Source organism: Cygnus olor, chromosome 8, assembly GCF_009769625.2.
Source record: "Cygnus olor isolate bCygOlo1 chromosome 8, bCygOlo1.pri.v2, whole genome shotgun sequence".
Taxonomy (NCBI): domain Eukaryota; kingdom Metazoa; phylum Chordata; class Aves; order Anseriformes; family Anatidae; genus Cygnus; species Cygnus olor.
Genome location: NC_049176.1, coordinates 6,496,369 through 6,519,603, shown reverse-complemented (window position 1 = coordinate 6,519,603; position 23,235 = coordinate 6,496,369). Strand labels below are relative to the sequence as shown.

Sequence of the window (23,235 nt, the reverse complement as noted above, 5' to 3'; positions counted from 1 at the left end):
AGATCCCCTGAAGCACTCCCCAGCACTTTTATTTCAAGGGTATACCTAACTTTCTAGGAGAAGATTTAAGGCTACGAGCTTTTTTTTTTTTTTTTTTCCTAAGTGAAGTCCCCTGAGATGCCTGACTTCCAAACAGCATAGTTCCGTGACTTGGAAAATGGCAGTCTGCCATAGTTTTGGTAATTGTTGAAGGTGCTTTTCAATAAAAGTAGCAACTCTTGAGCCTTGATACCTATCATGCCACGATGAAGGCTTCGAAGACACACGAGAAGATTATTTAGCAGGGTTCGTCAAGTACTTATTTGCTTAGCTCTGGTCATAATCAAAGGCTGAGAAAATCTTTATCTGGTCTGGTTTGCTCTAGGTGCCACTTATTTTATGAAGGCAAAATCTGGCAGCAAAAGAGTTATTTTAAGCAGCGAGCTGACTCTCTCATTCCTTTTCCTCTTCCTCCAAAATTCTGCTCATCAGAAAGCCCCTCCCCTGAATAAATTTCCATACCTTTTTAATAGTTGCTATTCTTTTAAATATATATAGGTGGGTGTGTATTGTGATGTTATAGTTCTGTTATTAAAATTAACTACATTATCTGAAAGACTAGTTAGGGCATTGTTCTGTTTTTATTAACTGGTTTTACCAGATCTTTAATTTGAAAAGTTGGCATAAGTGGTTGCACTTGTCCAAAATGGACTAAAATCTTTTTACTAGAAATTATGCAGTAGATACTATTCTACATAAGATGCCTTGCTAAATTTTCCTACAAATTGTCAATGTAGTTCTATCTTGGGTTATTTATTATGCATACGTTGGATTTTTTTTTTTTTTTTAAAGCAACTCTGAGGTCCTTCTGGTCCATTAGATTAAATAGAAAACTTAATGGGGGCCGCGTGGTTATGCCTGTGTGAAGGTGAGGTTAAGTAGCATGACTCTGTTGAATATGTGTGACCACTGAATGTTAGATTGCTGATTTATACGAAGGCCTTCGTAAACAGAAATGAATCACTATACCATTCATTGCTATTTTTTTAACTGGGAAACTGATAAATATTTTTATGACCACAGGAAAGCAGAAAACTCACTTTTTCCAGCCCACAAAATTTCTATTTTAGAGTTGAAAATTTGTTCTGTTCCACATGATATTTCAGTGAAAATTTAGGAAGAATGAAGAGATCTGTCTAAAACAGTTGATTTACTACTGGATGGTAAAGAGCTATTTTGGAGTCAGTATATATGTTTTTGAACACAGATTTCCTTTTAATCCTTAGCAATGTTTTCTGAAGGAGTTTCTGTTAAAAATGGTGCAACAGCACTTGAAGTTTAACTTCATGAATCACTATTTTCCAGCTTGACAGAAAAGTTGATATTCAGAAGCAATACTACTTGTGAATTAGAAGTCAAACATGAAGTGAAATCTTGCATTTCTGGTGAGAAGTGGCACTTGATCCTTGAGGCAAACAACTTCACTTCAACCTACATGACACATCACATCACATTACTAACAAGTGCACTGGCAAGGCTATAAGATGAAATGCCGCTTTCTGTTAAGTTAAAAGTAGGACACATTTTTCTATTTCTGAAAGTTCTAACACTTCATATAGTTGCTTTTTGCAAATGAAAAATGGCAATGCTCCTGTACAGAAGTGGTCTATGAATTACAGCAAAGCAGCTTATGTTGAGCAGTGTGGCACAAGAAGCCTTTCATGTGGAGAGCATGCAACACAGTCATGCAGAGATTATAGAGCCTACAAATTTAGTTATGCTCAGTCTCTCATTTTTAACTAGAGAGGAGGATGAATATGACGATGGTTGTATTTTTATTTTGTCCAGTTCAACAACAGTGCTGACCTTGTAGATGGTCAAGATGCTTTCAGTACCTGGACAGAAAATATAGATAGAGAACACAGGTGTTCGTAGTTTTGTAAATTTTGTATGTTTTCTTCAGTATGCTGAACAGATGATTACCACCAGGTTTTGAGGTTGATATATGGCTGTATGTATGTGATATACCATACAGAATTGTTTAGATTTCTATGTTATTGTATTGCAATGTCTGAAATATTATCAATTTCCTTTGTTTTACTCTGGAATGAATAACGGGAAGTAATCTTAACGTGTCTTCCCACAGCATGCCAGTCAGGGAGTGAGCAAAAGGGAGTTTCTCGTTTTACACCACTCTGAATCTGGAACAGGAGTGTGGGTCACCCACTGACTTCACCAGTAACTTGCTCTTTCCTCCCTTAAGGGAAAAGGAAGCTTTATAAAAGTGTTTCAGTCCATACTAATAGGTTTTCTTTGGTAGATATTTTAATGAAACTGTGATGTGTATATTGGAATTGTTCTACGTAGAACTAAAAGCAGCTAAAAGGCTCTTCCACAGAGGTAATGGAAAGAATGAAGAGAAGTGTTCTTTGTTCTATGGCTTGATAAATTGCCTTTTTTTTGTTGTTGTTGTTTTGTTTTAATGGCTTTGACACAATTTTATTTTCATGGGTTTGAATTGGGGGAAGAAGAAAAACAAAGTAAAACTTAAATACAACTAATAAAACGTAGTGAAGAATGTAACTCTAGCTCACAAAGGCTTTAGCTTATAATAATAAAGACTGGAGTTGTAATTAGCTTTTTTGGAGTGTTTTTCACTCCAGCTGCACCAGACAATACTCTGACTTGTAGTTATACATACAGACATATCTGCTTATTTTCCTTTGCATTGCAGTGTGTGTACTTCCCTAATTGGCAGCTTGCCATTTATATGTGGAAAAACAAGATTGTATTAGCAAGAGGGAGAGACTGAGATTTCAAATGTCTGCTGTGCACAAATGTCTTAGTTATATTAATGGAGAAAAGATTTAAATTTGAATTTAGTTATTTGGATCATAATGCACTTAGAGCCTCCATACGGCTAGCCATGATTTACAAATAATCAAAGTCCAACTCAGAATTTAGACTGCCCTTGCAAACCTTTGTATTAGGACAACCTTTTAGCTTCAGTTAATGGCAACTCTGTGTAGATATCCAGCAAGAGTAGACACATTCACTAAAGCTACTTAATTTTATCTTAATGCTGGAACTTAAATCAAACTGCTGAGATATCCATCCTTCCTAGTGCAGAATACAATAGTGGAAGCATTCTATTTTTTATGAAGTTTAGCATAGGTAGGAGCAAGATGATTGAATACAATGTACTGGAAAATACATATTCTTTACTCCATTCTAGAACCAAAAGTTACCATTACCATCCCACACAACACAAATCAGAGAAGCGCTGATTCAGTAACAACAGTTCTATCAGGTGCTGTTACGGCCCTCTTAAAATGGACATACTGCTGTTGATTACTTGATTGTGTGGTTTAGCTAGGCCAGTGTGGTCTAACTTGTAGCTGTTTTATGGCAAGTACTTTGAATGAATTCTTCCTCCTTTGGAAAGTCTTGCTACATCTTTGTATTTTTCTGGCTGCATCTTAAGCAAAACCAATCACGAGTAGAACCAACTGTAACTCTAGACCTTGTGTGAGAAGTCAAAGATTTCCATTGTAAAAAGAGAAGTCACGTTGCGCAAAATGCTTATATGGAACCAATAAGGCCTAACCAACTCTCTAAGTCCTAGAAGACAGGATATTTTTAGTTCTCTTTAAGCAAGGCTCTTGCATGCTTTTCCTGTCCCATAATGCTAAAGAAATATAAGATCTTAGATGTGTTTTCACACTGGTTTGGTTTAGTACTTCAGTTCTGTTTTCCCTTTTTCTGTTTAGTGCCTGATGAGTGCTTGTGGTAATTTAGGTGCTACAAATGATTGAAGGAGCCTCCTAACATTTACTGTGTTAATAATTGCAGACAGAAAAATATTGTGTATTTTGGAGACTCTGTGCCTGCCAACATAAGGAACTGAAGGAGTAGGTCTTGATAACTCAAAAGCTATGCCTTTCTAGACAGAGTACTTGAATTCGACACGCTCTCAGGACTTTCTCACACAGGCTGTCTGCTGCAGCTTGCGTGAATCTACTGAATGAGTGCTCAACCATTATTACTTGTAAAAAGGTGAAAGCATTATTACAAAATGAACCAAACAGTTCTCTTTTAGTTCTGTAAAACCAAGGTGGTCATCAATGAACACAATCACTAATTAATTATTTAATTATTAAAGATGATAGGAAGAATGAGACAGCATATTAAATACAGCAAAGTTTGATCATCTGTATTCTAATCTTGCATTCTCTAGTTCTGTTCGTAAATTAGGAAGTTCAATGATTTCCCTGTGGTAGTCAGCCTGGGGTGACACTTGAATCTTTATAACATGTTGATTTAATAGTCTATATGATCTCCATATGTTTAAGGAAAATCTCCAACTGATATAGCTAACCTTCAATGCAACTATGCTGCATTTCGCTAGTTCCTCCCACAAGTCATTCATGTATGTAATGCAAATTGGAGCATTTATGTTTTCCTCTTTTGCCCCTTCAAGCTCCAAATAATATAGTTCTGATTATCTGGGTAGGTTTTGTCAACCGAAACAACATGAGGTAAACAAATTTCCAAGGTTACAAGAGTGATCTTTTAAGCATCATCAATAGCCTCTTAAATACTTCTGATTTAGATGTTGGTGTGAAAATCCTGATGTCACATGATCCATGTTGCTTTTCTCACCTACTTTTATCTAGCTTACTTCACTCTGTGCGCTGGCTGGTAATTGTGGTGACACTGGAAAGATTAATTTCAACTGAGTTCATAAAATGTTGAATGGTGTAATTTAATCTCCTTTATCGTTCTCCATTGAATTCTTTGTCTTTCCTCACCAGCCAAATCTATAATGTCTTGTTACACAACTTTGATTCTGGCTTCACAGTTTTGAGGATGAGCTAGTTCCTGTTTCTAGTCCATTTCCAGGGATTTCTGATGAGAAATCACATCTTCTAGGGTCTTATCACCAAAAATAAAATGTGAGTTGAGATTCAGCAATGTGACTTTAAAATGACATGTTCACACACATGGTGTAAATTTTCAAACATTTGCTGTGCTTCATTCCATTAAAAAGATGTTTTTTCTCCCAAATCTCTTTATTTACTTCCCCATCTTCTCACCCTAACAGGTAAAATTCATTCTTTTTTCCAAGTGCTCAAATGAAACAATCTACTTTTATTATCTTCTTAAAGGACAGTTAGCAAATATTTAAATACTTGCTTACATCTGAACTTTCTATGAAGCTCTTTCAGTTTGGAATTGGTTCTATTGACTTTTCATAACAAGGCACTTATTGAATATTTGCTCCTACTAGGGATGAATTAATAAATATAGAAAATACTTGTTGAGATCACTGTTACAGGACCTTGGGTCAGTCATTTTTATGAAGAAATACACGTATTAAAAGTTTTTGAATAAGAGATGTTAATTGAAATTTGATTTTTTATTAAAGAGGAGAGGAATGAGATGTTCTTTTCAACATCACTGAGACAGAGTAATACTGGTCTGATGAAAACACTCACCATTTATTTGGAAGAGATGCTTTGTAGGTTTTGTTAATTTCCAGTAAAAGGTAGTTACTAGGCATGGAAGGCAAGAGTGCCCATCTTCCATTTGCCTTATAGCAAATTTCAACATTTGCTTTTAAGCAACGTGGAAGTCATCTGAAATAATGAAATAATTTCCCATGAAATTATGTGAAAGTCTGTCATAACGTCTCTTTTCAATGCCATGTTTAGGAATTGTGTTCTTGATTTATCAAGATATGATGGTTAAGAATGGGAATGATACTATATAAGAAAGGCGTCTTATGCTTATTGCTTTTAGAGTAAGATAAAATTCAAGACATTCCTGAGACTATGGGAAATAAGTTTGCTGTACATTAAATGTTTTGACCTTTTTTACTAAAAGGTTAAGATCTACAGTGCCATCTTTTAAAGATTAAATCCACATGGCAGCATATGGAATACAATATCCATTGTTCCTACTTCTTGAATGACTTGGAATCATGTGTTAACATGATGAAACCAGATGGGACGTTCAAACACTAAACTCCATTCAGTGCTAGCCAGATGTCTTTCCTGGAGGATGGGGGAGGGATTCTCCAAATAGCAATTTCAGAAATGATATTAACCTTCAAATTTTGAGCATTTGATTCAAGTGAACAGTTAAATTTCTTATCTGCATTTAGGTAAGCTTGATCTGATCTCATTTCAGCTCCTGGCTTCAGATGTTGTTATCATCTTACCCAAAACGTTTACTGCCCTCCTCCCGGCCCGCCCCCCCCCCCCCCCCACAGTGAATAAGTAAAGGTAAAATTAATCTGGCAAGTACACTGAGAGAGAAGGGGTTTGATGTTGTTGCTCAACTAGCATTGAATAAATAAATTTTAAAAAAAGAAAGGAAAGAGGGAGTAGAGAGCAATAGGTAAGTCAAAAGCAAGCTACAAAATGTAGAACTACATTTAAAAAAAAATAAAGCTTCCCAAATGATCAACAGTCACTTAGGTTGAATCTCTAATCAAGATTAACAAATGCTTCTACAATGAGCCATCTATATGTGTAGCTATGCTTGCAGAAAATGCATGGCTATCTTCTTGTCTGTTAAAAAACAACCCCCAAACAAGAACTCTTCAGTTATGCTACCTTTGACCCTTACACAAATTCCACTACAGTGGTTTTGCAGCAGTGCAGAGACTGTAAATATGTTTAGACAGCTGGTACAGTCTAAGGCCTTCTTAAGGAAATGGAAAACAATACAGAAGGTCTTCATTCAGAAATATTCTCACATAATGAGGAATGCCCAGTTTCTTCCAACGCAGAATACATTTAAGTGAATCTCATTGCTTGTTGTGAAATAAAGTATGAGTTTTCAAACAGAACAATTGAAAAGTAGGTCTTCTCTCTCACATTTCTCTTTCATGCTATGATAACCTCACTCATTTTACATTTGTGCAGTAGGAGAAATGCCAGCCAAGTTGTTTCTAAATATAAAATACTGTATGATAAATCTTTGGCAAGAAGGGATGCACAGTTCCAGTTCTCTTTACGCTCACCACCTCCTTTTGTAGAAAGCTAAGGAGAAAAGAAGCAGGAAGCTCATTAAGATCTAGTAGCCAAAGGCCACAACCTCTTCTCCCATAAAAATCTCAAATTTTCTTGACTTTCTGCTCTCCCCTCGATGCCCAAAGCACACAGTGAATCCCAAGGGCATCCAGCAGGAAATCATTGCTGTCTGTTCTCTGTAAATCCCAAAGAAGGGAAGAAAATGAGAGGACATAGGCACCACACACTGCTTTACCTAGCAGAGGACAAAGCAGAGAGCTAGGTCTTAACACAATAAAAAGTTTTTGAATTCAGTGAAGTCCGTTTAGTGAATTCAGTGGTCTTTTGGTTCTCATAATCTGTGTATATGAGATGTCAGTCTCCTTCCACCAGGAATCTTCATGGGAGCTGAAAACACATGATGAAGTCCTAACCCACTGAAGCCTTCCTTAGGGGATTACCCTAATTCAGTTTCACCACAGCTGAGCTAGTTGCTACAAAACAGGCTGAACGGGAACAGGTACATTGCCATCTTCTTAGGAGAACCAATTCAAACAGTCACATAACTAAGAAATATACTCATGAACTTGATGCAATGTTTCTTTTGACCAATTTCTTTGTACAAGACAAAGTCTGAACTTTAATAAAGTTAAATTTGTCTTTTGGCAAAAACTTCATAATTCTTAATTTCTCTTTGAAAAAGACATGAACTTCATTGCCTTTTTAAGTTACTAAGGTTTCACTTCATTAATATGACCAATAGATTTTTCCTGGAAAAGATCTCAAATGCATTACCCAAATTTTGCCACCAAGCCTGAAAAATTCAGCTAGAATGCTGGTACTGGTAGAATTGTCATGATGAATGACTCTCTAAATTAAGTTTAGTTTTTCCCTGAACATACATACAAAACAATCAGAGGACACTGGTTAAAGGGTTTTCACACATGGACACACTTTTTTTTTAAATGTGATTTATAGAATTGAAATGTGGATTTTACCACAAAACAAATTAATTTTTTTTTAAGGACATGAGTCACCAACAAGGAGAGGAAAGAGGAAACTTGGATCTAGAAACAAAATGTCAAATGAATCTCACAGATTGAAAATAATGATGGTCCCACATTTTGACTCACTGAAATTTCATGAGACTAAATTCTCTCTTTACTGTGCTATTTTCTGTTTTGAGGAAAGTTGTCTCTAAATTTGCAAGTAGGGAAACTATGAAAGAGACTGTTCAGATTGCAAGCTGGTGATTTATGTTTTTTTTTCCACTAATAGCGAAAATGCAGATTTGAAATCCTAATCTTTGTCTGAATTTAACAACAATGTATATCTTTGCAAATGCCCCACATGGGCACTATTTTACTTGCATGTGTACTTTTAAGTAAAAAAAAAAAAACTAATCCCATCTAAAGTAACTTGTCCTATTTATGGCAACTAGATCCAGTTTTTACATCCTAAGTGCACCCTTTGCAGGGGAATACCACAATTTTCATGCAGTACAGAGTAGTTGAAGGAAGCAGATTGGATGGGGGTGGAAGAGATGGGTTAGGAGCAGCTCATCAGTGAGTGATTTTCACCAGGAGAATTTTATTTTATTTTAGAATTTTGTGAGCTGATGCTCTGGAGAACACCTGAGCTCTGACCCTGGTGGTGGACTTGCATTATATTTTCTTCTCTTTCGTGTCTATGATACATTAGGAATTTGTTTACTGGAAGATTTTTTTTCCCCTAAGTGTCGCATAAGACTGACGTATTATAAAAAAATTGCAGGAGGAGACACCTGTTTTTTCAATATATCTAATTTCAACAAACATGGAAAATAACTTTGAAATCAAGCACAATTCAGTAATGGTTGGTTTAATTTCCTTTCTTCGGGTAAAACTTATAAGGAAGGAGTTAGGAATGGTCATAAGTTGGAGGATGAAGGAAATGTGTACTCACAGAAAAAGAAGGTTAAATGAAAAATTTCTATTAGGTGGACTTTTTAAATTGTGAGGGGACTGATAATTCATAATGGCAAATGAATCAAGGCACAAGAATAGTCCTATTTCTACCATGCCTTTTTTTCTGCAGATTTAGTATGGTGTGTGACAATTGTAACAAATCAGTTTAGAATTTACAGAGAATAAGCTTTATGTGAGTCTTCTCTGAAAGACACTATTTTGACATTCCAAAATAGCAGAAGGCATAATCAATTTATATTTTTGGTTATCTATTTTTTTTCTGTACTTAAAGTAGGAACTTGGCTAATTTTGCAGTTTTATTAGATTTTATACTTGCAACCCATTGCAAGATCAGTCATTTGCAGACATATAAGAACTTTATATCCAATCACAGTCTTGAAAAAGATTCATTGTAGCCACCTAAACCAAGACAGTTGAAACAACTTTTTCCAGACAAAGAATTGTGATGTTCTCTAAGTGGTAGTAGCCAAATGGCTGTTCCCACTGATACAGAGCAACCTCAGAACTGGTGATCTTGATGAGATAGGAGAAAACTGTGAAAAATTACTTCATTTTGTTTATTTCAAGACCAGCTTTTCAGTGCTGTGTGTTTCCCTCACAGAAACAATGTCTGTTTTCAGTCTACAGAAGTAGTTGAATTCTCAGCTGTGCGAAAAATACAATTATGACAAGTACACTTGACCTTCAGTGAAATTAAGGAGAGTACCACCTGCACTAAATATGTGTCTTGTAAACAATGTCAGGAGCAAAGGGATACAGTCTGGCTAGAAATCAACTCCAGTTGTATAGTTTACAAAGAATAACAACATTTCAGGTTGCTTTAAAGTTTTGACTTCTAATCGTAACCTACTCTTAAATAAGGAGTGTTGATGAGTTGTTAGCAGCTGCACTGTGAACAGGAGCACTCTACATACTGAGATAAAGCTGCCCAGCTCTAGAAATAGTCTGTCATACAAAAAAACACTTTTTTTTTTTCTTGATTCTCTTGTAGTCCAAATTTTAGCAATGAAATCAAGGAACATAACTTTTGGGACATTTCACAGAATTTTTGATCCTTTGAATTACGCATACTCATAGAATAAACTAGTATAGTAAGATCATGAAGTAAGTGTTATTTTTGTTTTGTGGTTAAAAACCAAACAACAGCAACAAAAAGTCCCAAACCAAACCCCTTAAAACTATCTAGCAAATGAAGATGGCCTAAATTAACTTTATAGAGATGTCATAGGAAAATCAGGCTGCTCCTCACGTCTGGAATCCAGGTATAATGTTCTAGTCCAGACCCAAACACATTTTTCATGGAAGTTCTCTCAGTGTAAATCCTCGTCAGACCTCTTCTTGTGCAGTTGTCACCTTGAGGTAATGCTGTACCTAGAAGAGGTGTTATCTTGGTTTATTTTGGCTAGATACTTCTGAAAAAGTAAGTTTCCCCATAAAGGCTACCTTCAACCTTTTCAAATCAACCCTTTCCCTCTGTTCTTTTCCTCCACTTTAATGAACATTATGCAGCATAGCTCAGAGAAGAATGAATGTGAGAAAGTTAGTTAGCTATTTAAAGCTTTAAATGTCTAAATCATAATACCATTTTTTCTTAGGCACAGTTAGCTGGTATAGATCGGAAAGCACATGAAACATGTACTGGAGTTCTGCATTTCCAGTAAGATTTATGCTGTAGTTACCTGGAGTACATCTTAGTAAATGGTATCGTAAGGTGAAGAAAGGGATCTTAAATGCCAGGTATGCATCTCAAGAAGCTATCAGCATAATATGAATGTGCAAAACGGGTTCCCTGACGCAGTGGCAGAAAACTACCATTGTAGTAGGCTTTTTTTTTGAAACAACACAAAATCTGTAATGGTCTCGAAGATGATGATATTCAGTTTATACTTTCTCTACTGCAAAGTCCAACTGCAAGTCCTGAGAAATCTTAGCAACCATCTACTAAATATAATGCATAGGTGAATAACACATGTATGTGCCATCTTTTGTTATGTGAATCACTGACAGCTGCAGATACATAGCATCTCATATTTAGTATACATGTTACTATACTCCTTGTTTATGTAAATCAAAGTGTAAATTATACAGACTTTATATAGTTTACCTCTTTTTTTATCATTAGACTAAAAGTATTGGTTTTTTCTTTAAAATTTATCTGTTCAGACATTATTTATATTTATATATAAATATTTTTGGTGTGATTTCTCTACAAGAAATCAATTTTTTCAGGCAAAAATCAGCTGTAGTACCTTGGCTGTTTTGAAGCAAGGGGTTCTGGTTTTGTCTCCCATTTCCGTAGCAAAGAGAATTAATTTAAGAGAGATCAATAGAGTTGCCAGCATACATTGCTTACTCCTGCTATAATTCACAGCGCTGGGGAGTATGCAACACTGCTTTAAACTTAATCTTGTATCTTGTTATATAGAATTGTGCAAATTCTGTATCGTTTAAAGAAGCTTTTGTTTTTATTAACTTAGTGCATTAATAACTATTAGCAGAAAATGCATAAAATAATTTTGTGTACTTAGGATTTTTAAAAAATTGCTGTGCCTTGATACTGCATGTGTAATGGATGCTGTTGCGTAAAAGTCTTTCCACTTTGCAGCATGTGAAACCTGCACAAACTTTCCAATAATGTTAAAGCACTTGCAAAAATGTTGCACCTGGAGCAGGGAGGAGTGAAGAGGGCAAAGGTCAGCATTAGGCATTAAGACACTGACTAAACAGACTTTACACTCGGTGAAAAGTCCAGACAACCCCTGCAGTGTCATCTTACAACTCTGGTTTTCTTCTTTTCAGGACATAGTAATCCATAAATACACTCAAGTCACCAGCAGCTTAGCTCCCCCCATTCCTCCTCCCCCTTCCCCTTTTTAGCTCTCTTTCATTTTTAATTCTTACATAAAGTTCTGAATTTTTAACCCTTTTAATGTCTTTTAATCAACCTTGAGAACCACTTTTCTCCTTCACTATCATTCACTAGACTTCTCATCTTCTTAAACCTTCTCTTTTGCAAATTATCCTCTTAAAAAGTGGTTTCAGATTAACTAAAAATAATGTCTGAAAACAGAAGCACAAACACATATCATGGATAAGGCATTCTGGAAAATGAAGTTTTTTTTGTTTGTTTGCTTGTTTTAAAGGCAGTTATATGCATCCTTTTCCTGAAGCTTCTTAACTAGAGATTTTACAAAAAATATGTAATATAATACTTATTTTTGCAATTTCTTCTGAGCTTGCTTGTTTGGATAGACAAAACCAGTTTCAATTGGGATGTTGCAAGAAAATGATCATGTTGCTTGCTATTGTTGCTTTTTTTTTTAATACTACAACAACAACAAAAAATCCCTCACCAATTATTTCTAAAAACTGCAAAAATGTAGAGGTAAAACACAAAGACGTGCTTGTACTTTTATCATACAATTGAGTCTTTCAGTTTTGCCTCTATTACACTACTAGCTGAAATCACGAGACCAAACTGATTTTAATCATTTTGTCCAATCCCATTATCCGCATCCCAAGGCTTAAGGGACTGGATAGACTGCTAATATAGTCTGGAGCCTGGACAGTACAAATAGGCTGGTGAAACGCAGCTCATCAATTGCACGTAACCACGCACATTTTGCTGACTTCCCCTCCTTGCTCTGAGCACTGTGCCAGGCCGTGCGGGATATTTCCCCCTCGCCCAGTTCTCATCACCCCACCCTCTCTGCAAACCAGCCAAGAGACAACCAGGAGACCTGCCACGCTGCCATTTTGTTGATGTGTTCTCGCAGATCTTGAACAGCGCTGACAAAAGACAGCTGAAAGTCTGAGTATTTCTTTCATACTGTGTATGAATATTAATAGAAACATTCAGCTGAAAAATGTGTTTTTTTGTTGGCATGGAGATCCATACTTGCTAATGGAGGAAAAAGTTTTCAGTTCCATGTGTGCGACACCATAATTTCAGTTAATCACAAAATGGCGGCCTGAGAAAATCTTCTGTGGAATCTCATGATCTTCAGGCCCGCTGATTTCTGTTCCTGCGCAGTGACTTTAGAATTGCTGCCCAGGGCTTTCCAATGCCATCTGTTTAGTGGTGGCATCAGATTGTCAATAGAAATAGAAATGTGAAACTGAGTACACAATTTAACTTCCACCAGCCAAGGGGGCAGAACACAGCCAAGGGTATTTACTTCTCACTGTAAAGGCGAAGGGTTCTATAGACATTTAAGACCTATTTCAACACAATGCTTAAAGCATAGGCTGAACTTTGAGCAAGAAAGTGGTTCACTAGTTGTCCTTAAGGCTTGAATAATAAAAATATTCTCAACACCATTACATGATCAGGGCTTTCGTACACAAGTACAGGAGGTAAATACCTGATACTCACATTTGGTACTCTAAGTCATGCAGTGCAGCAATTTGGCCTGCAGTTAGTGTCACTGTATCCTGGAACTGCCTGTTAAACAAGCCAGCATTTTAGCTAGCATTACAGGAGTCAGCATTTTAGAGTTAGGTCTTGAATGGCAGTGCAATATGCTAAATATAGAGCATCATTACAGATGGAGTAGTATCTTCTATTTATCCTATATTCTGATGTTTTGTTGTTTGCTATCAAAAAGTTAAAATAGAACATTCAAGTAAATGAAAATTAAGCTAGAACTGATTATCTGAACCTCTTGAGAAACAGTCTTGCTTATCTATAGCTATAGAAATACCACAGCAAAAATCACTTGATCTAACACGCGTGCACAAAAAAAAAAAAAAAAAAAAAAAAAAAAAGAGAGAGAGAGAAAAAGATTATTGTTCTGTCTGGAATTTACATTCTTTCCAAGCATCTGAGGTGTCTCCAGCACACTTTGCTGTGGTATCTCAATACTAGCCTCACAATAATAACCATGTATTCAAAACTCAAATTCTACTACTATGACGTAGATGAGAAGCTAGGCAGCTAAATGATTTGCCCAAGGCTATAAAGCATCTTCCTGGAGAGCTGAAACCAGACCTTTTACCACGTCTGCCTGGCCAGTCCCAAAGTCTGTGCTCTGTTTTATCTTTTCAGGCATGTTTCTTCATGCACATGTTACTTGGACTGCATGCTTGATATACACCCAAGGCCATATTGCCCACTGTATTTTCTCTCTTTTTTTTTTTTCCACTTTACATTTAGAAAGTGATTTGGGTTTTAATGATAAACTGATTTAACTGAAGAACAGAAGGTTATCTTACCTAAACCATTCTCATAATTATTTTTCAAAAAGTATTTTCTAGAGCTGTTTGGTAGTTTCTTGGTTCAGGCTTACAGTGATAATCTAAAACCATCAACCACTCAAGCATAATGTTAAACTAAACCGGAAAAAGTTGAGCAAATTTGTATAAAATGGTATAGTAATAACAAATCTGTTGCCAAATTTTATCCTGTGGGGAGAAAAACAAAACAAACAAACAAAAACACCTTGCTCTGCATTGCTTTCAGTTGGTCTTTTTTTTCCTTTCCTTCTAAAGGATTCTTTCTACTTGCTTACGTTATCTGTGCGTTACGTAAATGTATAGGTGGGATGTTGGGTAATTTTTGCATGTTTGGCTTGCTAAATCTCAATAATCATTATTATATTAGTCCACAGGTGATATCTCACCAAATCAAAAAAAAAAAAGTATCTAAAACTCTTAGGATGCAATCTATGTGCATATGTCTGTAGATAATATTTGTGCGTAATAAGTACAGTATTTACAGTCTGTACTTTGCATGTAGCTCTCAGACACAAGTGAGACCATGATCTACAACCCACTTATTGTGGGTGGTGTGTGTGTGTAAAATCTGTGTAGGCATATTAATAGCAATTGAAGATTTCAGATGTTTTTAGTGGGCACTTAGGATAGTTAAAATTACATTTTTCTATTTTTTTAATGTTTTTTTCCTCAGGTACCATCTCCTTTCCCCTCTTCTGATCTCACTAGAAAAGGGAAAGCAGTTCATCATGCCTTAGTTCACCTACACCTTTCCTTTTTTTATTCACTCTTTGCTTGAGGGTTTTTATTTCTCTTGAATATTTGGCAATGAAATGATGCTGAGTACCTGTTTGTCTGGTGTGTGATAGACATTCCTTGTTGCACACGTTTGTAAAAGAAGAACTTGCAATGATTTTTGCTGGAACATGACTAGATTTGCTGCTGTACAAATAATATAAATGAAATATTCTTAATTATTTTAGCTCATACTAGAAAAGATTCAGGACAAAGGGGAGATTGATGCAGAGTGCCTTACAATGGCCCTACTGATTTCTCTACTGGCCCTTCCTCTGCACATGGTCAATTAGAATTGAAAATCCTGTGCTGATTTCATTCGCTGGAATTTTTAAGCAGGTCAGGAAGAAAGATGTTATTGAAAGGAAAAGTCTCATCTAAATAAGAAAAGAACACGTGGCCATCTGGTCTAACTGTACCATGCCGAAAGTCATTTTGGCTCAGCTGTAGTTTGGTCTTTGCAACAGTTTGCCAAAATATCAAACAGAAATCTGTTTACATTAAACCACTCTGTGCTTTTTATCTATAAAAATGCAATGTGCAGTCCTCTTCCTATCTGTAATGCATGAGCTCGTTTGACCCCGTTACCTTATTGAGACTGACTGCATTTCTGGTAGGCTCTCAAGTTACTTCTGCTGTGTAAATGTATAAGTGAAACAGCCAATCTTTTGAAAGTTTTGGAAGTAATCCTGAGCACTTTATTCTTATGACTAAAACTTGCACTTCAGCTAGAACAAGGAAAGGCTCAAACAAGCAGATGCTATAGGGGGGAACATTGGGGGGAGAGGGGTAGGGAGGACTTGACTTAGAAATTCGAACTTGAAGTTTCTGTGAGTAGCACCATGGAGTTTGAACAACCAATTGGAGGGCATAGGCTAAGATATGAGCTGTAATAGACATCAAACTTTTAAGGAACAAAGTCATAAATATGCATGAGCTTCCACGATTGCTTTGTTTCGACATCAGCAACTATTTAAAAGTTTAAAGAAGTCAGCAAAAAACACAGGTCAGAATTTTCACATTTAAATAAATAAATTCTTCATGTAAAAAGCTAAATCACATAGCTCTAAATTTCTGGTACCTGGACAACAGCAGCTGGAGGCTAATGTCATATTTGCAAAAACGCTGGACATTTGTTTCTCCTACCTACTTTAGTCGGAGCTCTTGAACAGCCGGCATGCACAAAAAACAGGAGAACTTACTGGGAGAAGGAAAGTGTGTTGAACTAAACATGGATCCAAGGTCCCTGTATTCATAAGCTCGGGTTAAATGCTTAACTTTTATGTGGTTAATACTTTTGCATTGACCAACATTATATAAATTGCCAGTTGAGATATCCCTTCTAATACAAGGTAGCATATAAATCTCTTCTGAAGTCTTGAAGAATTGATTTGCATAGGATTTCAGTCTTTGGGAAAGGGATAAAAAATATGATTGCTTATGTCATTACCATTTAAGAAAATAAAAGTCAGTATTTCAAAATGTAGCTGCAGTCATTATTTTGAAATACATTTATAAAATTTTAAGTGACAAAATTTCTTTTTCAAGCATAATACACCAGAGAAAGTAGAAAGAAAATTAGCATATTGTTACTACTGAAGTCATGTATATAGACATGTATAATTTATACGTAGGTACTTACACAACCATTGTGTTGAATTAGCTGATATTTCATACAAGGTATGTAAAATGTTCATTCAAAGAAGTGTTCAATCCCTTGTTTTTAAAAAAACACAGTAATTCAAATGTGACTGTAGTTATCAATTCATTCTCTTTATTCCTCTGAAATCTCCCTTCGAGAACCTTTACCTTGCCTGTGGATAGTGTTATCACTAGATGCAACCTTTTGTTTTATGTCTCTGCTGCTGAGGAAGTTTTTTTAAAGGCTAAATATATGGGCTATCAAAGCTGGGTTCCCTTTTAATTTGCGCCTATTAGCGATAATAAAGAAAATAGCTTTAAAAAAAAACAAAGTCCTATCTTTCCATTAAGATGCATGTTAGTCTGACTAAAATACAGTTTAAGCCTTTTCAGGGAGTAAATTAAAAGCAGTACACTTTGTATGCCTATATAGAGACGTATTTTCAATTAAGTCTTGTTCACACAAAGTCCATACTGAAGAGCAAAAAATAACCACCATTTGTACCATACCCTACTTTGCACCCGAAGACGATGCAATTCCAAAGAACGTTTAGAAACCAGGTCCACATAGCATATATTGAAAAATTAAACAGCAAAAACTGCTTTGAATCTGCTTTTTCCCTGGGTGTCCCTAACCCCACCCATCGCCACACCAAACAGAGAGCAACTCTTCTGGGGAGCGGGGCGCTCCCAAGGCTGGCTCGGCGGCGCGGTGGCACTGGGCCCGGCGGCCTTGCTCTGGGCTGTGACGGGGGCCAGGCCGTGGCTGTGGGGCCAGCTGGCCCAGAGCGGCCCCCGGCCACGCTCCCCTCCTTCCGTTTGCAGACGGACAGCCTACCCACAAAGCGTTTGGCTGCTGCTGGGTTATAAACTGCCACAAAATTGTCTAGGAGATCTCGCTAATCTCTCTAAAACCAAGTGTTTAAGTATTTCAGTATGACCGTCTTCCAGACGTAGGGCTCTATGCTATTTGCATTTATCCAGTGCATTGTATACATACAGAAAACCTTTACGTAATATACAAGAGCTGCTCGGCAATTGTGTAAGTGATGCATGAACTTAGCATAAAATACTGCGCTGATGGGAAAGCTGGAGTAGAAACCACTGTAAAATCTGAAATAGTGGATGCCCATAGTTAGGCTGTGTGGAAAGTGCGCACCCATAAGCACGTGCTTTGCACAATAGCGCGTGTACATATTTACAAAGTTTCTTCTTTCCAATTATTTGCGAGTCGCAATGAAGTCGAAGCTGAGTGGGGCCAACGAAAGGAGAAAAGGATTGTGTTTGTCTTTAATCTTCCTGCAGCCGGGTTCAGACTTCTGTCTGATGTGCACATAGCAGAGCAGCGGGCTTGCCGTGCATTGCGTGCAGGCTCCTTGATTGTGGAGGGGAAAAAAAACCTGGCTGGAATCCAGCGAGGCGAGCGCAGCTCTGTTGATCATTATGTCTAGCCTTCAGGTGTCTCAGCGCGCGGTGGGCGGCGGTTGGGGGAGGGGGAGATAACAGGAGGGCAGACAAAGAATAAAATGGGGTATTTTTTTAAAAAAAAATCATAGGTAAAAAAAATTTGCCTCAGATCCTCTTTTTAAAAAAAAACAACGTTTCTTTTAACGTTCCTTTCCCGCAGTGGGAGCAAGCAAACATCTGTCCAGGAAGATTTATTTAAGCCATAATTAGTAGCGTCTGGAGTCTTTCAACAATTTCTCCTTATTGCACTTAATTTTTTTTTTAAAAGAAGTCTGCTCATCTTTCACTTAGAAACTGTTTTCACTTCATGCTTTATTAGAGATCCAGCCCAGCCAGGACCGAGTCAGATTTCTATTGTCTTCGCTTCTTCCCCTCTGAATGTAGTTTTCAGAATCTAACTTTTGCTGGGGGGAAAGGGGGGGCAGCCAGGGGGAAAGACCTTATTAAAGGTCTTACAAACGTTTGCAAAGAAATGAACAAAAATACAAATTGGTGCCTCTTGTTAGACAGTTATCCATTTGGCTTCAATTTCTTTCCCAGAGAAGGAAAAAAGCTCTGCTTTGTCTGTTGCTTCTGTTTGAGAACTCTCATAAATCTTGCCCAGAAATCAACTTGGGCTTAAGGAGATCTGGCCAGCAAAGCCCTGGGAAGCATTTGCAATGCTTCTTGCTTAGAAATATTCTCTTCTTTCTGCCCCCTTCGTCCCCAGTGCCCCCTCCACCCCGACCTTCTGACGTTGTGCCGTGGCAAGCCCCACACCCTTCCCCACCCCACCGGGCAGGCGAGCGAATGCAAGTCACAGTCGAGAGGCAGTTAAAGTTGCTTATCAAAAAGCCTCTCCTCGGGCTGAGCGAGTCCAGATCTTGCGCCGGTGGTGTTTTCTCAGTACAGCCATAACCCTCTCCTCGCGCTCCCCCGGCCGCTCGCTCTCCCCCTCCCCCCGTGGAAGGGGTGGGATGGGAACCTTGCTCGACTTCATTGTTCCAAATGTTAGAGCTATTTGCCCCAAAGTGTCTTCACTGTCTTTCATAGCTAATTATAATAACTGTCAGATGAATGCAAAGTCTGGGCTGCCCTTGCTGGCAGAGTTAAAGTTTGCCTTTATTTTTTCCCCTTGGGGACAGATCAGGCCTGATTAGACACACGGTACAAATAAAAGTGAACAACGTACATATGTAGGGCTTTTTGTCTTTGTTTTTCTTTATGAACAAAGCAGCATGCTGGCTATGTCAGGAAGCAGTGTGGCATGCAGCGTGCATGCAGGCACTGCCCTGGAGGAGAACTCTTTTTTTTTTTTTTTTTTTTTTTTGAAGCATGTAAGAAATATTTCTGAATTTGGATAACACTTTTGATACTTGTTCATCTCATACAAAAAAGTAACCCTCAATTTGGTGCACATAGCATTTTGATGATTTTAAGTGATTTGCTTTTCAGACTGAAAATAAAAATAAATAGACCTGTACTCACAGTTTTGTTGTGCTGCGCAGGTTGCTGTCTCCTTCCGCAGAGACCAGGAGGGTAGGAGGATGTCAAGGGTGCAGAATTCCAATTTAATTCGGCAGAAATGTACAAATGCACTTCTTGAAGTCGCCTGGAAGTCAGCCACTTGTGCTCAGACATCCCATTGCTGCTCTGCACGCTATACTATCTGCAGTTCTGAATTGAACTAAATACTGCCCATGTGAAAGACAGGGGAAACACAGTCATGTGGGACACACAAATCCACTCTATTGGCTCTGAAGGCACAACTTCAGCATTCTTGCATTTCCACCATTGGTTAACAGTTCAAGCTGAAAGAGTCTAGGTCCTCCTAGTGAGTCCGTTTTCCCTTTATGTGTGGAAGAATGACTGTAGGATTTTACAGTGACAGGATTAGTTAAGAAAGGGACTGAAGTCATCCCTTTGACTGAAGCTGGTGGGTGGGGATTGGAAGCTGTGCTTTTCTCAAGTCGACGTTTTTCCTTTTTCTGCCTGCGTTCGGTGTGTCAGGAAATGCTTGCAGTTAACTTGGGAAGCACAGAGGAACTGAAGTGACTTTCTTCAGGTTCAGGCACAGGGACTTAACTTTAGAGTGAGACAGACTGTGCGATGATTTTATGGGAATAACTCTATTTACTTTGGCTGGCCACAGCGTGGTTATTTTCTCTTTTCTAGATTTTTAAGCCTAGAAAGGGCTATATTAGGATCATCTAACTTGAGCTTTTGCATCACACAAGCCAGACAAATAAATCCAGCAGTTCCAAAACCTAGATTAATAATTTGAGTGGCAATAGAAAATAATTTTTTACAAAGTAATTAAATCTCTTGGGAATATTATGATGTAGTCATCATATTTTGTAAGAAGCAACAAATTTGATAAACATCTGTAATTGATGATATTTGGTCATTTTTAGAATAACTAAAGTATTAATATTAAATAGGAGGGAGGAAGATTGACTATTCCCTATTTTGGTGTTCTGTCATTGCCTGATTTAGTTATGCTGGCGTGAGCAGTAATTTGAAACGGTACTCAGTCATGTGTGACATACTCCTCCAATTAACCCTTATTAAAAAGACCTTTCTGAAATCCTACATGCATGTTCTCCTACAGCCACAGAAAGCAGAGGTATGACAGATTTGTCAGGAGTTGTGCCCATCCTCTCTGGGCAGGTTTGTTTCCAGGGTTTTGACTGGTGTTGTTCTAAATACCCTGAATGTGTGGCTCCTGTCGCTGGACTGTTGAATTTAGGGCCCTAATTTAGCTGCTGAAGGGCTTAACTAGTCTTGGAAATTTACCAGAATAATTCTTCTGCAATAGTTAATTCGTTATACACCTCGGGTGTACGCAAGGCCAAGCACTGACAAGCCACGTTGCGAGTGCTTGTGCTACGTACAAGCTATTATTCAGCAGCTTATGCCTAGCTCTGAGTGTCAGGGCATCTTTTTGTTTCTACCAGTCAGGCTTGTTCAGACCACCTTAACACAGTGCTTCTTCCTCTTTGGAGTTCACCCTCTTAAGCTATTTATAGACTTTTATCATCACCTCATTGACCACCCTTGTCATCACTTAACTGAACGCCGTCTTCCAGGTGTAGCTGCAAAGGAACTGCACAGGATATGGGAATGTTCCTCCGCAGCTTATGACCTGGTATTGCTGCAGCAAATCGATATGTGCTTGCTCAATACGTGAGCAGGAAATATTTATATTTAAAAAAAAAAAATCTACTTACACACCTGACAAGCAGGATTTCAGAGAAGATGAATACGCTACATGTTCTACTCTCACATAAGAAGAAGGTCTTTTGCAAGGCCTTCTTTGCTTGTGAGTGCTGAGAAGACGCAGAATATTTATTTTCCTTTAGCAGGCTCACTTTAAAAAATGGTTCGTAATAATGTATAAAAGATGGGGTTTAATTTTTGTTGTTGTCTTTGGCTTTTTAATCTTCATGAAGAAAGGTAATTGTCTGGTTTGGATAAAATAAGGCTATAGCAGTAGCATCAAAACTTTCTCTCCTCCCTCCAAAAATGTTTTTGACTCCACTGGGCTTTCCACATCTGGAGTCCAGAACAGTGAGGAGAGAGAACTGAAAACCCTGGGAGACATTTTCTTTTTTTCGCAGTGCTGGTGGTCTTCGTAATTTTGGTTACTTTTTTTTGTTGTTGTTGTTGTCGTTTAATTCAATTAAAGTGGGAAGAAATACTAATAAAAGAAACCCTACTCCAGAGAGCAGTAAAAACTCTTTAGTTTTAAGACTAGTACATAGTCTTGTGTTAAACACATCTTTTTCATGAGTGTCAGTTTCTGATTTTAAATGTTGAAAAGTTATTTAAAGAGAGCAAATAAACATCTGAATTCATTTAGTATCGTTTAGCTCTTTCCTCTGACAAATCATGGGTGTAGTTTGGAGAAATGTATGTAATCTGGAGCAATGATTGTTTACCTGCATTTCTCAAGCCATGATTCAAAGGCTTAGGTGATACAAGCAGATGTTTTTGTGATTTGTAGTATAGTATTTTGGAGAACAAATTAATACTTAGCATTTTTTTTCCATATCATCTCAACTGAAAAGAAACCAAAATGAAGACCAAGTCTACATCAGTTTCACTCTCCTCAATTAAGAAGCTGCTGCTTCCTCTATTATTGGTTACTAGAAAAGGCTTCATAACTATAGGAGCCAATGGATGAGAGCATCATAAAATTATCACAGCATGGGAAATAACATTACTTCACAAACTCTGTTGTGGTGATGCTTATCTAAGACAAGATGTTGCTGTATGAACAGGGCTGTCAGTCAGGAGACCATACTGTTACTGCTATGTGGTCCTCTGCGATTCCATCCATTGACAGAAAGGATTTGATACTTAATTAAACCAGTGTTAAAATCTAGTTGAATCAGTAAGATACAAGCATAGGCTTAACTCCTGCCTAATAGAGGTCCTGTTCCTCAGAGTTTTCACTGTCCCCTGACGGGGAACTTTAGGAAATAAAAGAGAAGACTGAAGTAAGTTTGAAATGGTTGTCAGTAAAAGTGCTTTTTTTAATTTACTGGAATTATTAGAGAGCGTATAGTGTGAGATGAAAAAATAGGATGTCCTTGATCCTCTCATATGGGGTACATTTCAAAAGAACTTTACCAAAACAGCTAGTGATTTTTGTTGTGTAAATCTAAGCACAATGACTTCTGGAGGGAGGAAGTCCCTTGGCTTCTTTATTATGACGTGTGCCATATTTAGAAAGGCAAAACATCAGATAAGTTTCTCTCAAAAATACTTTGAATAAAGGCACTTATGCAGTTTGCTGGCTGATGTGGATACTTCTGAAAATGTTAACTGTTCCCTTAGAAAATCAAATGCAATTCTATTTTATGTATGATGTAGGTTTCACTTTTAAGCCTTTTTATGTTTTTTTTTTTTTTTTTTTTTCTCTCCTGTGGAAAATAACTGAACTTTATTGTATAGACTGTGTATTTGCTTGCAACTTTGCCAGAGAATACTTACTGTTCTATACACCTTTGCTTTTTATAGTTCAGCAGTAGGTGGTATCTGCTAAAGTTTAAATCTTGTATTAGTCACTGCTGGTAAAATCCCTTACTGTGATGGTAATGCATAAGGAAAAAAAGAAAAAAAAATCAAACAGGAGATATCAGAGAAGCTGGAATAAGGCAGAGAAGAAG

General features: G+C 37.3%; 2 long non-coding RNA genes across 2 annotated transcripts in view; both read right to left on the bottom strand.

Moving 5' to 3' along the window:
- Window positions 1-19,942, bottom strand: part of LOC121074299 — a 64,800-nt gene extending 44,858 nt beyond the window's left edge. Inside the window, exon 1 of the long non-coding RNA XR_005822258.1 lies at window positions 19,550-19,942. This is a non-coding gene — a long non-coding RNA (uncharacterized LOC121074299). The remainder of the gene's footprint in view (window positions 1-19,549) is intronic.
- Window positions 537-13,686, bottom strand: LOC121074301. Its single transcript, XR_005822263.1, has 2 exons — window positions 12,670-13,686; window positions 537-7,028 (listed from the first exon to the last, which is right to left on the bottom strand). It is a non-coding gene; the product is annotated as an uncharacterized LOC121074301 (long non-coding RNA).
- Window positions 19,943-23,235: the final 3,293 nt, after the last annotated feature.